The sequence below is a fragment of the Natrix helvetica genome (assembly GCF_964273705.1).
Source record: "Natrix helvetica genome assembly, chromosome: 5".
In the NCBI taxonomy this organism is placed as follows: Eukaryota; Metazoa; Chordata; class Lepidosauria; order Squamata; family Natricidae; genus Natrix; species Natrix helvetica.
The window spans coordinates 125,566,899-125,577,862 of NC_138551.1; the positions used below are offsets into that span (position 1 = coordinate 125,566,899).

A 10,964-nucleotide genomic window follows, 5' to 3' on the forward strand; every position below is an offset into this window, starting at 1 on the left:
ACATTTAACAATCATACGCTAACATAAGCTAACTGACTATAGCATCCTACCTCCTCTTGTACTTTAACTCCCCTTTTATTAAACTAACTTTAGATAAATTGTAACATTCCTTGTTCATTCATAAGCTAATTGGAATTTCTTAGTCCGATATTTATTTTGAATATAGTCAGTCCATCTTTTCCATTCCAGCTTGTATTTCTCATCTGAATAATCCTTCAAATATGCTGAGATTTTGGCCATCTCTGCTAAGTTTACTACTTTTAATGTCCATTCTTGAATAGTAGGCAATTCTTCCTTCTTCCAGTACTGCACCACCAACAATCTTGCTGCCGTTATAAAGTTCAAAATCAAATTAATAATAATAATAATAATAATAATAATAATAATAATAATAATAATAATAATAATAATAATAATAAATTTTATTTGATTAGCCGCAACCCTCTCCCGAAGGACTCGGGGCGGCGTACAATCAAAAGGATAAAAATACACATAGGACACACATATATACAAAAAGAACAGGGACAAATACATATGTGCATGGAGGAGAGTAGACCTATAAGTGAAGGACAATTAAAACACAACTAAAAACACAATTAAAACACAGTTTAAAATCCCCTTAAATAAAATTGCTAAATTAAAAACCCCTCAGGAGCGTAACGAAGTTATGGTTGAGCCAGGCCAGATATGTGAAAAAGGTGGGTCTTGAGCTTAACATGGAAGGAGCGGAGGTCAGTAATGGTCCTAATATCCGGGGGGAGGTCATTCCACAGGGCTGGGCCCGCCACAGAGAAGGCTCTGCTCCTAGGCGCCGCCCCATGGCACTGTCTAGTGGACGGCACCTGGAGAAGTCCCTCTCTGTGTGAGCGAATAGGTCGTAGGGATGTGTGGGGCAGAATACGATCCCGCAGGTAGCTAGGTCCTGAGCCATGGAGCGCTTTAAAGATCGTAATCAAGACCTTGAAACGCACTCGATAGACCACAGGAAGCCAGTGCAGCTCGCGCAGGTGTGGTGTCACATGGGAGTACCTAGTGCTCCCCATAATCACCCACGCGGCCGCATTCTGGACCAACTGCAGTCTCCGAGTGCATTTCAAGGGAAGCCCCATGTAGAGAGCGTTACAGTAGTCCAGGCGAGACGTCACCAGCGCATAGGTGACTGTGCGTAGGGCGTCCCGGTCCAATAGGGGGCGCAATTGGCGCACCAGGCTAACCTGATGGAACGCCCCCCTGGCCACGGCTGTCACATGTTCATCCATGGACAGTCTGGCATCCAGGAGGACGCCCAAATTGCGCGCCCGCTCCACGGGGGCGAGTTGAATGCCCCCAATGGCCAGAGATGGAATTATCTGGTTGAACCGGGGAGCCGGAACCCACAGCCACTCCGTCTTGGAAGGGTTGAGCCTGAGTCGGTTGTCATCCATCCAGACCCGTATTAGTCTCTATCGCTGTACAATCTGTAATTATACCTAACAAGAACAGCTGGGGAGTGAACTTTATCCTCTTTTTAAGAATATTTTGAATAATCCACCATATTTTTATCGAAAATGCTTTACTTTTTTACAAGTCCACCATACATGATAATACGTAGCATCAACACAATCACATCTCCAACATTTAGATTGTAAATTCGGATACATACAAGCTTACTTTTTGGGATCTAAATGCCATCTATAGAGCATCTTATAAAAATTCTCTCTCAAATTTTGAGCTTGTGTAAATTTTACATTTTTTACCCAAATCTTTTCCCATGTTTCCATCAATATTGGTTCTTCAAAGTTTTGTGCCCATTTTATCATGCAATCTTTAACTAACTCTGTTTCCGAGTCTATTTCTATCAGTGTATTATACAACCTTTTTATATGCATTTGACTCTGGTCCCTAATTTGTTTTACCAAATTATCCTCAATTGATCTATTATTGGTAACATTGTAGAGCAGGTGACAAACAAATTGAAAAAGAGAAGAAAGAAAATTTTAAAGTCCTTGCAAGCGACAATTTGATGACCAGAAAGGATGGATTTATCAAGAACAAAGTTGCCAGGCTCATCTTCTCCCTGGTAATCCAGATGGAAAACACAACCAGATGTGCTAATTCTACTTTATTGTAATCCTACAGTAAAAGAATTTTGTAAGTCTTAAAGTGCAAATCTCAACTCTTTTCTTATTCTGAAAAGTGAGGGAGGGTCCTTTCTGAGTTTTATTTTCTGCCCTTTTATGCAGCTGCAGGATTCTCTCTCTTTTCTCTGACCCTTCCCCAGGAAGCATCTCTTCTCCCAAAAGTTTTCCTCACAAATCATTTCATTTCCTAAATAGAATATGAAAATACTGCTGATATAACTTGATCTCATAAAATAGTAAAAACAATTTTCTTTAGAAGCCTATTAAGTAAGTTATCAATTTTTCTATGTTGTCCTTAATACAGTAGAGTCAATAAAACTCTGTAATACAAGATTTAATAAAAGTTTTATAGCAATTCTCAGGCAAATGCAATTTGATCTGACTTAAACATTACAGAGTATCTAGATAAATTTGTATGATTTCCCATTATTTTAATGCTTTTATTTTTAATGCTGGTCTGTCTCTCTCATAAAAATTGATTGATTGAAGGAGGAAGAGATGTTCGATCCATTGACCACCTTGAGTTATTTGTAACTAAATAAATACATGTTTAAGAAAATGATCCTAAAATTGTACTTGACTGCAAATTGAAAGTGAGTCTTGGGAGAAGACAAGGAGAAGATTATGGGAGCAGCTTCTACAAAATCTCTCAGCTGGACAAGGGAGGATACAACACTCTTCCAACAACTGAAAGAGTTAAACAGAAACTTAAGATGTGCTCACTGTTATTCCGGAGTATAAGACAGGAGCAATTAGAGGGTCCAGATCTGATGACCTTTTGCAGCATAAGAAGGTTGAGATGGTTTTCCTGCTTCTCCTCTGGATACCTTCTCCAAAAGAACTACTGTAAGATAAATGGATCCATTTTGGGACCCCTTACCTGCCAAGGCTGCAGCCTTGGAGCCACCAGCATCTTTTCACCCTCCTTCCTTCTCCTCCTTGATTTGTGGGAATATGCGGCATTCATTGCATGGGCCAGAGTCTTTATGAGAGTGTAATCATGGTAGTAATTTGCAGTCCGTCTCCTGTTCCTTTTCCACTGGGTCTCCAGTGGGGCTTTCTGGGTGCATCTTCTGCGGCCTTTGACAGAAAATACGTTCTTTGAAAGAGAACAGCGAAAATAAGGATCTTGAAACTTTTCTTCCACAAATAAATAAGGTTTAAAGGCATCATCTTTTGGCCTCACTTTTAACAGATAACTAAAATTCCAAATACTGTGGATGTATTGGAAAATTCTGTGCTGGTATATATTATACCCTATAAAATTTGTGAGGATCCAGACTTTCCCTTCAATGGATCCTGATAGACGCATAAGTGTTTCATGGAAAGGAAGAATTCTGTCCCAAATTGAATCATGTTCTATGAAGTGAACAAAGATGTTGACTTGTCTCCATTTAGAGAGGGCATCCTTGAGGGAGACTGTATGTTCAGATTGTGAAAATTGTTGTGATATAACCACACAAATTCCATTCCTGTCAAGCATAGGAGGGAAAATCCTCATGAAATTCTCTCCATTTTCTGTATCTGAAGCAAAGAGGCCAATAAAGGTCCATCTGAAATGGAGGAGCAGCTGGACAATTGCTGGGTACTGGATCCCTTCTTTGGGGAACATCTGGTGGAAAAAGGGGAATTTACTTTTATCACTCAGAGCCTCTGAAGCCTTTATAAGATTGATCTGAAAATGCAATGAAGAAAGCTGTGTTATATTTGGGGTCAGATCAAATCCAAAATATTAGATTTTAATAAATCCAATCTGGTTCTCATGAATGTATTAGAATAGTTTATTAATTAGACATTGTTAAAAATATTAAAAACAGAATATTATAGTAAAAGTAGAAAATAATAAACAAACTAAAAAACAATAAAATGTGTAACTCATGTTGCTGTATCAGCCCTACAATTTATCACATGGATTAACTTGTGCAAATGCCAACTGAAGGATTCTATTCCAATAAAGGACATATTATAATGTTTGATGATGGCTGCATCTGTTTCTGCTTCTATATCCCAGATTCTTTGTGGAGAAAAACAGGGAGACCTCAGTTCCTAATTTGATTTGTCAGTTGTACAATCCAAGAGGTCTTTAATTGAAATTTTGGTGTCTCTCAGTTTCCATAGGTTACATTTTATGCCAATATTTTCTGATTTTAGACAAAGCAGAAATTGTGTAAATTCGAAATCAGCTCTGAGGGGCAGCAGCTGGAGTCCTTTTACCCATCCCAAGATACTCCTCGGAGGCTGTGATTGGGTTGGTTCTGCTGGTGGTTTCTCTCTGAAGCCCCAAACATCAGATTGGTGTAAGAACATGGAGAAAACCTTGGCCTCATATACTTTAATAATTGGGGCTGAGGAAGCTGGAGAGCTATGAGGTTTTCTTTTAAGCACCACTTTCACTCATGTCTTTGATCTAACTGAGCTCCTTTGATGATGAGGGAGACAAGATTCAGCCTCAGAGAAAACAACCCCAGGTAAGGAAAAGTGTCACTTGCTCTATTGGCTGACCATCTATGGCTAGGATGTAATTTCCCAAACACCATAACTTTTGAACTTGATTTATTAATTATTGATAATTATTATGCCACAAGGATCCAACTCTTCCTCACAGGGTATACAATCCAATGTGTAAGTATGATACTATCACATTATCCGTGTAAATCAGTGTGTTCCAATAGGAATTTAGCATGCTAAACAAGTGTACCTATAACAGATCTTAAAACAAAATAAAAGGCTTGGAAGGGACCTTGGAGGTCTTCTAGTCCAACCCCCTGCTCAAGCAGGAGACCCTATACTATTCCAGAGAAGTGGCTGTCCAGTCTCTCCTTAAAGCCTCCAGTGATGGAGCACCCAACATTTCTGAAGGCGAAAAGTTACATTCCTCACTGTTAGGATTTTTCCCCATAGTTCTAGGTTGTATCTCTCCTTTATTAGTTTCCATACATTGTTTCTTGTCTTCTGGTGTTTTGGAAAATAGGTTGACCCACTCTTCTTTGTGGCAGTTCCTCAAATATTGGTACACTGCTATTATGTTGCCCCTAGTCCTTTTCACTATATTAGACATACTCAATTCCTGCAATTGTTCTTCATATGTTTTAGTCTCCAGGCCCTTAATCATCTTTTCTGCACTCTTTCTAGAGTCTTTACATCTTTTTTTATAATATGGTGACCAAAACTGGCTGCAGTATTCTAAGCGTGGTCTTGCCAAGGGATTATAAAGCGGTACTAATACTTCATGTGATTTTGATTCTATCCCTCTGTTGATGCAGCCTAGGACTGCAATGCCTTTTTTTGGCTGCTGCCACACATTGCAGGCTCACATTTGAGAGATTGTCCACTAAGAATCCAAGATCCCTTTCACAGTTCCTGCTATTGAGCCAGGTTTCACCTAATCTGTAAGTATACATTTGGTTTTCTTGCCTCAGGGTAAAACCTTACTTTTCTCTTTACTGAATTTCCTTTTGTTAGATAGGCCCAGTGTTCAAGTCTGTCTAGATCCATCTGGATCTTGAGCCTATCTTCTAGGGTGTTGGCTATTCCTGCCACTTTAGTTTTGTCTTCAAATTTGATGATTTCCCAATTTCTCCGCTCATCCAAATCATTCATGAATACGTTGAAGAGTACTGGGCCTTAAATGGAACCTTGGGGTCCCCCACTGCTTATTCCCCTACATGTAAATGTAGTTCCATTGAGGACCACAAATTGAGTCCATCTGGGGGTGATGCTGTCTATCCCACATATTTGTAGCTTGCTGAGAAATAGGTTGTGGTTTACTTTCTCAAAGCCTTTCTGAAATCCAAGTATACTACATGCACTGCATTTCCTTTGTCCACTCATTTAGTAATTTTTGTCAAGAAATGAAATAATATTTATGATCTGTTTTTGGATGATTACTCCAAGTAAGTCATTCATATGTCTACTGAATAACAAGGGTTCAAATATGCTCTTTTCCCTATATTAAAACTAATAAAACTTGTTTAAAAAAACATGCACCCTTCCCTTCCCCCTTGGTAAGTATCTATCCTCCTGGATAGAGCCCTCCTGTTACTCCACTGAGCCAAACCACCCTCTCAAACAAGGGCTTGGAGAAAGAGCTTGGATCAGGGCCAAGTCTGAACTCCATTTTAAGGGCAATCGATTTCCTCCATATTGGATAGGGCAGGCATTATTTATATGTGAAAATGAAGATGCCAGTAGAGGCCCCAACAACTAGGGATATTTTTTGATTGGTTAAATAGTTCGTAGAATGTCTCCTACAGGAAATGAATTGCTTCATCTCAACATGAACATAATGGGGTAAAATATTGACATTTTTGCTAATATGGAGAAAAGCAGCTCTTGAATTCCATGGAGAAGACATGATTGCTTCTATTGCTCACCTACCAACACCCACCACTCACTTTGCCAGATGGAAAAAAACAGGTACAAACCTGTGGGACTTTGTAGGTGCCTACTAATGTTGATGCCTGGATGGAGATGTCCTTGGGAGCTACATCAAGAAAAGCCAAAGGGTTGTCCTTCCTTCCACAGCTGTAGTTGGGGACATTGGCTTCTCCAGTGGAGAGCATGTCCAGCAGGGCATCAGAAGTGCGGAAAGTGCTCCAATAGTTACTATGGATGTTGTAGCCAAGTGTGAGATTGTGCAGAAACTGGGAATTCTTGTTGACCATTTGAATAACATTAATTAATAGTAAGCCATATAAAAAATGAGAATAAGTCCTATTGTAAAAAAAAGTGTTATAAAAAACAGTAACAACAAATATTTTTTTTAATATACAGTATACACCTCCACACACCTACTGACCCTTAAGCCAACATTGATCCAAAACCATTGATCAGTTACACAGATGTGAAAATTGGCTGAGGTACAGCAACTACAACTGATTCAACCGCTACTTTAAATAAACTTCATTATTCAAGTGATAAATTAAGAATTGAACTAAGAGAGGAAAATAATCTGCAGCCCTTTCAGCATTTTTTCCGACCCCTTTTTGGATTTGAGTCTCTTTCATAAAATCAGACAAAAGAGAGAAGCCATGGAAATCAAAATCATTCAGGAAATTAGACATATCCCCCAATATAGGAATAAATGAAAAATAAAAGACAGAAAAGAAGGAGAGTGTTAGAATGGAGGGAATGCAACTCCATCACCCTGAATGACTTACAGATCATGGAAAACAAACTGAACAGAAGGAGCCACGTTGAAAAGCAACTTTATATGCCATTTTTCAGTTCCGCCAATGACTATATTAATGAGATGGTCTCCAGAGCTGTAAAGGCTCTGTGGTCCTTTTCCATCTTGGTGTTCCAAGTTCAGTGGGCATTTCATTCTCAGCTTCCCAGAGACTGGATGGAACACCAGCAGCATCAGAAGCAGGAGGTCCATAATTCATGGAGTGAATAAATCAATCTCCTTCCCGTTTCTAAAGAAGAATTCAAGGGACTCTCACAAGGTGGAATATGATCCAGTTGCTTTCCTGATTGAAACACAGAGAAACATTCAGCTTCACCTGGAAAGGAGAGAGATGGACATTCAAAAGCACAGACCCTGCCTGTCCCCAAACTCCATATTTCTCTGCCCAAAGTCTCCCCTGGAGGATTCGGCCAAAGAGCAGAGCTGACACTTTGATCATAATTCTCCCTCTCAGGAGGGATCCCTGGATAATTCAACCAGTTCCTTGACTCAAAGGTTGTTGGGAAATTCTCTGGAGGGAAATGAAAGGGAAACAATGTCCATGTGACTCATAATAACAGGGGAAGAGATGGAATTAAATCCATCATCTAGAACAGTAGTTCCCAAACTTTTTCAGTCCACCGCCCCCTTGGTGCTACAAACTGATCCTCAGTGCCCCCCACCCAGTGGTGGAATTCAAATTTTTTTACAACCAGTTCTGTGGGCGTGGCTTGATGGGCGTGGCTGGGGGAGTCATGTGACTGGGTGGTTTGCATGAAGGAATAAAGATAGTAACAGTAAAATTCAAAACTGTAACAATTAATTGCACATTTATTCAAAATCCAATTTAAAAACCTTTGTAGTTAGTTAATTCAACAAAATTGTTGAACATGATCCAGTGATACCAGGTTTTCAAAGTCTGATAGTCATTTATCAAGAACCTTAATAACTAGTAACTTAGTAAACTCAGTAAAATTTAGTAACTACTTCACTGTTCAGTAAATTCTTAATGTGATGGATGGGCTTGATGAAGTGATACCAGTTTCCCAATGTCTTGTTTTAAGTCACTTAGCAGGAGTCTTAAATCACCATGTTCAGTAATCTGGAGTCGATTTCTTTGCTTGGAGACCACACTGAAGCCATGTTCCACCAAATATGATGTTGGAAATGCAACAAGGAGCTTCTTAACCACTGTCCATAGTGCAGGATAGCGATCAGAAATTTCTTTCTGTAACTAAAACTCTTGGTAGAATTTCTTGAACTTTGGCTTCAGCTCAATGTCACCAACATTTGCTTGAATTATTTGATGAGATTATTGCATGGTACCTAGGGATTCCCAATATGGAAAGTGAGAATGGGAACATTTTAACAGATCAATATGTCCTGGGGTTATAATTTTCATTAAAGAACCATGGGGATGGAAAGGGAAATATAGACAATGGAGTCCAATCCCTCTCCTCAACAGTTTGGAAGAATAATTCTAGCAAAATGTAGCCTTTTACTCTTTGGGGAATCTATTATTATTATTATTATTATTATTATTATTATTATTATTATTATTATTATTATTATTATTATTAATTTTTCCCAATACAACTCATGCAAAGGGTCATCCACAACTACATTACATTTTCCATACTCATATTTGTGATTCCTTATAACTTCTTTAAACTAAACATTTTTAGTACAAATCAACGCATTGACATATATATCACTAATGCAGTTTCCTATCTCTTTCATTGACATAATTAACACCTTATGTATTGAATACAAGTATATCAAGTATAGGTTAAACATGAATTGAATAACATCTAATTCAAATGTATAAACTGTGAATTTATTATATAATCACAGGCAAACATTGCACTTATGCCTAAGTCCTCTACCCATGCACATTATAAGACAGATAAAACTATCTTAGCTGGTTGTTGTAAATATTACTCTGCTAATTCAACAAGAAATGCCATTGCATGAATTCTTAATGCAGAACACAGCTAAAAGTGATTTTAGCAATTTTCTTTCCAAGTTAATTCAAAATGTATATCCAAATGTTCCTCTTATTTTCCCCCCCAAAACTAGGGAGGATTAGATTCAAAACCAGACACTTTTGCTGTGTGTGTGTGTGTGTGTGTGTGTGTGTGTGTGTGTGTTTGCTTGCTTGCTTGCTTGCTTGCTTCTGGTCTCCAGAGTCAGAAGGGCCGGTTGGGACCCCCAGAGGTCATCTAGCCCCACCCCAGACAGCGCCTCCCCGCCCCACATTCCCCAGCCCCACCTCCTCTGGGAAGGCTCTGGTGGGGGGGAATGCAGAGCCCCTGCAGAGAGCCCCTGCTGCTCTCCCTCACCCTTCACTCTCCCTCACCCTTCACTCTTTAGGTTGAAAATTGAGGAGTACCTGAAGACCACTTGGGATACAATGTGGGGCTTCTTGTCTTTCATGTGATGACACGCACGGACGACACACACACACAGAGAAGGGGAGGGAGGGAGGGAGGGAGAGAGAGAGACCTTAGTGTTTCAAAAGAAAGTTACCTTCATTGATGAATCGGTCCTCATCTTCAGGCAGCTGAATTCCCACCGGAAAGTGCGGGAACGCCTGCTGGCCTTCACTGACCTCTAAGAGACAGAAAGAAGCCCATCGTCCTGTGGCCAAAGTGTCCGGCAGAGCCATTACCTGTCTTCCCTTGGGCCCATTCATACAGGAATCAGCACCAAGACATCCCGTCCAGGGATTCCCTAGTCCACCATCAGGGGGAACGCAAGGAAAAAGGACCCCTGCCTCCCTGTCCTTTCCTCCCAAGGGAGAGGTTTAATGAGGAGGGGGTCCCAAACACAGTGGGGGACCCAAAGTTTACACGCTGATTCTCAGTTGGCTACATACGTTGATGGTGCTTTGATGGGCTGCGCAGGAGAGAAGCTGCTTCCATGCATAGGAGAAGCATGGCCAGCCGTGTTCTTCAAAGTGCTGTGGAATTGGAGCAAAAAAGATCCTTTTGATTGGAACATCAGGGTGAAAACACACACGTGCAATTTAGGCTCCATTCTTTAGGCCTTTAAAGCCGCCCTCTCCAGTGGTGGGATTCAAAATAATCCACTACCGGTTCTGTGGGGGTGGCAGGGGAAGGATACTGCAAAATCCCCATTCCCTCCCCACTCTCAAAATTTCCGGTTCTCCAAAACCTGCCGGAACCGGCTGAATGCCACCTCTGGCCCTCTCCCACTATGGCTACTCCCAGCTTCTTCAATCCCAGGCCCTTTGGATTTGGCTGGGCACTTCAAGGAAAAGGCCCTGGAAACACTTTGGGTCTCTCCTCTGCAATTCTGGCCCTGGAGCATTGCAGGTAAAGCTCTTTGTGAAGAGGTCCCTGCATGAAGAGGTCCCTGTCTCTTGGGACAAGCCCAATTCCCTGGGTCCTTGATGCCTGTCCTCAAGAACAACCCTCCCTCCCCACTTAGACTATGCCCAAATATTGGAACCTTTCCCTGGAGTTCTTCTGACGCCTGATTCTGTGGATGTCTGCACTGGGCCAGTTTTCACAGGCTCACAACCTTCCTTTCCCCCACCGCTTCCAGGATCCCCACCAGTCCCAGTTTGGCTTCAGGGAGGCTGCTAGGCCTAAAATTGAGCAGGGGCGGGGCATTTTGGCTCCCAACAGGCTTCAGAGAGGCCTGCAAGGCCC

The 10,964-nt window shown here is 40.8% G+C and overlaps 1 long non-coding RNA gene across 1 annotated transcript; it reads right to left on the reverse strand.

Annotated features, from left to right (window-relative positions):
- Positions 1-7,934: 7,934 nt before the first annotated feature.
- LOC309393605 lies at positions 7,935-10,250 on the reverse strand. Its single transcript, XR_014175618.1, has 3 exons — positions 10,166-10,250; positions 9,817-9,898; positions 7,935-8,613 (listed from the first exon to the last, which is right to left on the reverse strand). It is a non-coding gene; the product is annotated as an uncharacterized lncRNA (long non-coding RNA).
- Positions 10,251-10,964: the final 714 nt, after the last annotated feature.